The sequence below is a fragment of the Ailuropoda melanoleuca genome, chromosome 1, assembly GCF_002007445.2.
Source record: "Ailuropoda melanoleuca isolate Jingjing chromosome 1, ASM200744v2, whole genome shotgun sequence".
Taxonomy (NCBI): domain Eukaryota; kingdom Metazoa; phylum Chordata; class Mammalia; order Carnivora; family Ursidae; genus Ailuropoda; species Ailuropoda melanoleuca.
In genome coordinates this window covers 105003096-105007740 of record NC_048218.1, presented here as the reverse complement: position 1 = coordinate 105007740, position 4645 = coordinate 105003096, and the positions used below count along the sequence as shown (strand labels likewise).

General features: G+C 45.4%; 1 protein-coding gene across 4 annotated transcripts in view; it reads left to right on the top strand.

The window, feature by feature from the left end:
- The first annotated feature begins 279 nt into the window (after window positions 1-279).
- Window positions 280-4645, top strand: part of MME (membrane metalloendopeptidase) — a 105996-nt gene continuing 101630 nt past the window's right edge. The window contains exons 1-2 of one of the 4 annotated variants that reach the window (XM_034664204.1): window positions 863-2257; window positions 4179-4249. The gene's annotated coding sequence lies outside the window, so the exon portion shown is untranslated. Of the gene's footprint in view, window positions 483-598; window positions 676-862; window positions 2444-4178; window positions 4250-4645 lie in introns of those variants that run through there. The other 3 variants (XM_034664191.1, XM_034664186.1, XM_034664197.1) reach the window with 3 other exon arrangements.

Sequence of the window (4645 nt, the reverse complement as noted above, 5' to 3'; positions counted from 1 at the left end):
AAAAAATGAGAAAGGAAGGAAGCTTGGATGGAGGGAGGAAAAGGAGCGAGAAAGAGCGAAAGAAGAATGTGAGAAGAGAATCATTTTTGTCTCAGGTTGACTAGGGAGAGCAACAGAACCTTCATCTGCACTACACAATCTCGTAGAGGCAATGTATTGTTTTCTTGAAAGCCCCGAAGCTAAGCAATTCCAAGAATATTTGGCAAAGCCCTTTTGGGAAGGGTGAGGTGGGGGGGTGCTTTCTTGCACACTCGCACACCCGGCCCCCACACAAGATGTGCCAGGGTTCGGGAGACCTAGCGGAAACCTTCAGGTCACCCCGGGAACTGCTCCTCTCGCTCGTCCTGCGGCGGTGAGGCGGGGGGGAGGGGGGAGCGCGCCGAGACGCGCGGGGCGCGGAGATGTGCAAGTGGCGAAGCTTGACCGAGCGCAGGCGGGAGCAGCCGCCCAACTCCCGGCGCGGGATCTGCTGAGAGGCCACGGTGAGTCTCTCCCGGTGCGGGTCCGAGGGATGCCCGTTTCCCCCTCGCTCCCCCGGGCCCCGGCCGCCGCGGGGCCCGGAACCTCCCCGGAGTCCGGCCTTGGCTCGGCGCCGCCGCCCCACGCCCGGCCCCGCGCGCTCATTGGTCGGGATGTGTCTGCTCAGCAGCCTCCAACTTCTCCCGAATCCCACTGGTGAGTCCCGGGAGAGCGAGCCAGCACCTGGGAGCTGGGGAGAAGGGTCCGAAGGGCGCGAGAGCGCGGGCGGTGGGAGCCGGTGGGACGTGCGCCGGGCGGGCANNNNCCCACGGCGGGCGGGGGGGGGGGGCGGCCGGGGGGGCGCACGGAGCAAGGGTCAGCGGCTCGGGTCCGGCGCGACGGAGCGCCCGGGACCCTGCGGCCGTGGGCGAGGGAGGCGTGCCCTGGGAAGGAGCCGCAACTAGGACCTGAAGAGTGAGGGAGAGGGGCAAAGAGGGTGACCTGGGAGGTGGGCTCTGCGAGTGATGTCGGGTCGACTCCTCAGGTTCATTGCCATAGCTCCCTGCAGCCTCTGGGAGTTCTGTTTGGTTGCCGAGATCAGCGCTACCGAATTGCAGGGGGACCGATTTGGGGGCTGGGAATTTGCCATTCCGCTGCACAGACACTGATTTTTTTTTTTTTTTCCTTTAAAGCAAGGTTTGTTTTCATTTTGGTTTCAATCGGATTCTCTCCTCATTTGTAACTCACTTTTCTATTTTTACTTTTCCCATTCCCAATCCTTTCATTATCCTACCTCTTCATCTTGCCTTAACCTTAGTTTCCTATTATATAATTTATGTTGATAGCGTGCTTAAATCACGGAGGGGTTGGCGCGAGTAGAGGGGAGTTCTTATGTAGATGAAAGTTTCCTTACCTAATCGGTCTCATTCTGTTTGTATTATTTGAAAACAGGGTAATTGCAACCAAACGTTCCTCTTTTAGCCACTTGATCGAGTCTGTTCCTCCCCCAGAGGTGATGCAAGTGGTAATTTTATTAAACTGAAAAGTAGTACCTGACTTGCAGTGTCAGCATTTAGAACCTGATGATCGGCAGATCGGCTTTGAAGGCTCGCAGTGTCTTCACTCTCTTGCGTTATTTCTGGGTTCCAGCACATACAGAAATTTGTCCGATACTTTCTTGAACTCAATGCTGTGACTTTTGTTGAATAGCTACACTGCATATGGGATTGATGTGCTCGGTACTTTGTGTCCAGAGCTCTGTATCCCAGGCCCGGGGAACACCTACAAATTAATGTCTCTTGAGTACCTCCCTCTTCAGCTTCTGCTGCCACAGCCTAACTATGGAACCTGTTTCTCCTGCTTCCTGTGCCTCAGTTTCCACAATACAGGCGGTTTCAGTAGTGTACCCTCAGGGGCTGGCAGTAAAGTGTTGTGAAGGTGAAAATCGCTTTGGTTTCTAGACTTCCCTTTAACAAAACAGTGACCCTCCCTGTAGGGTCTTTGATTTGACTCTATCATGAAGTGATGCCTTCTCTCAACTGGTGGAAGAATTGCTGCATTATGATGCTTTGAAACAACAAAGCAAAATAATCATTTATTCTTTCGGTGACGGTATTAAGCTGAAGTTCACAGATTTCTTGTTGGCTTAGATCTCCTAGATCTCTGTCTTCTCCTGTGGAAGTGTCTACTTTTTGGTGTAAGCTTTTCTGACCATATCTCTAAATTGAGATGCAGTATTTTAAACGTGTTAGGTTTTTTGTTTTTGTTTTTTTTGGCATATCCTACTTTATATGGCACTGTAAGTATCAACTTTATAGTTTTTTCGTATTCTTTTGTGTAACTGCCGCCTTCCCTCCTTTCCCTAAAACCGGTTGGGTGTGGTTGAGGTGGATTTTCCAGTGTCTGGGAGTTGGTGATATATTCCATCCTGATGTTCGAGATTCTGAGCCCTGTTTCATAAAGGAAAACAGTGAATCCACCACAGGTATCTGGACATGAGTGACAAAGTTAACTGGGAAGTTACACTGGCATCATTTCTGCTTTTGCTCAGTGCTGTTTGAAAGTGCTACTTAGGAGCAAAAGACTGAAATTTTGCAGAGTGTTTACAAGAGGGGCAGATGGGGAGTTTGCAGGTGATTCAAAGATGATATCCTTTTGATGCCAGGAAAAGGACTAACAGCTTTAGTCACTGCCTTTATTTCCCTATAGCAGTTTCTGCAGGCTTAGGTGCACAACCATAGAGAGCCCAGCTGCTCTGTACCCCAGTCTCAAGGGTAAGGAGGAGAAGTGAGGAAACAGTCACCCGGCAGGGAGAAAGAACGACATGCCCCCCTACTAGTTTTCTTGCTAGCTGGAAGCCTGGTGGTGCCAAAGAGCACCTTTAATTTAACCCTGTGACTGCCCTGGTTCCTAGCTCTGGAAAAACTGATTGCTGCTTCTAAGAACTAAAAAGAGAAGTGGATCGTATTATCTCAGAATACCTTTCTCTAGGTTATCTTCTGAAATATTAAAGCAGGAGGACAAATGCGCCAGAAAGGGAAATGTGATTAATATTCAGACACTCTTTAGGTCGTTCTTGAATTCTTCTGGGGAAACTGGAAAAATTATTCTTTTTATTATTAATCTCTCTGTACGGTGTCCAAGTACTAAATTCGGTCCCATCTTTTCTTTCCCCAATCACATCCCTATTAAAACTCCAAGGACTACGATCAATGCAATTCCATATCATAACCCCAGGGGCTGTGAGACTAAGCCAACATGAGTTACATAACCATTAAGTAAGACATTTTAACATTCAGGTACATTACATTCCACTTTTATTGAGCAGACACAGTTTTCATGGTCTAATAAAATATTTTTATTTGATAGTCTGTCCTTGGTTATAGCCTCGTGTAATCAAGAGAACAGCATGCTTAAGACTTTGTATCCAGAACTCTAAAGTCCAGTTGTCGTTCACTTATTAATAACTCACTGGGGAGATTAAATTCCTAGTTATCAGCGGGATCTCCCAGGCCACACTTCAAATATAGACTCTATTTCAACTTTATCCCGTGCCTCAATTTCCACAAAGCACACTCTCAGGGAATTGTGGGTATTCAACAAAGATCTTTAACTCTTAAGAGTATTTCTGAGCAGTCACTTCATCTATGAACTAAATTATACTCTTAATGTGTACCAAGCTATAAACAGCTAGTCTGTTAGTTTACGATGCTCTTTCCTACAGGCATGCAGAAAAATTGAAGCCTGAGCTTTGGTGGATGGTCGATAAAAAATCACGAGGCCTCTAAAAGGAACACAGTGAAATTTAATATTTAGGCTTACATCCCTTTGATTTCCCTTCCCCTCCCCAAAACTTCTGCAATAAGATCAAAAATAGCTTTTATTGTGTGATGATATATTTTTATTTCTAGCAGTGACCAAATGTGTTCTTTCTAAAGGACATTTACTAGTTGTGGAGTTGGGCAAATTACCCAAATTTTCTGTGCCCCAGTTTCCTAAAGTACAGAATTGGAATATTAATGCCCACCTTACAAAGATTAAATCAATTAGTACGTGTAAAGTACTAGTGACTGACACATGGGATGTACTCAATAAATGTCAGCTATTATTAGTAGAAGTATGAATATTAATTTAAATACAAATTAAATAAGTATCTTAACAGTCGTTACCCTGGCCTGCAGGGTAGAATTTTTTTTAATCATATATTTTTTCTTCTTCAGCTGCACAAAGAAACATTGATTAAGGCTTAATATCTTTCATCCCTGGGTATAAACCACCGACTTTTGCCTTAGTGAGTAACCATTTTCAGAATGTTGTCTAACCAGTTAATAGATACCCACATCAGCAGTAGCTGTAATTTTGAACTGTAAAAATAAAAGTTGTTTTTAGGACTAAAAATTAACTATCACAAGTGTTTGTTCCTTTTTGTTTTTATCTGTATTCGTGTTTCAAATTATTGCTTAGTCAAAACCTCAAAGTATTAGTCATTGATTTCCATGCTAATAAAGGAGGCCACTGGCACAAGATATAAAACTCACCTTTGACGTTGTCCAAAGTTCAGAAGGGTGAGTTTAAAACTTGGCTTTATGATGGTGCAGCAATTATTTGCTTATGAACTGCCGAAGGAAGCCTGGGTAAGTATTTAGCCATTAGCCGAGTCTTCTTGCCTAATTTTGCTTGGATCTTC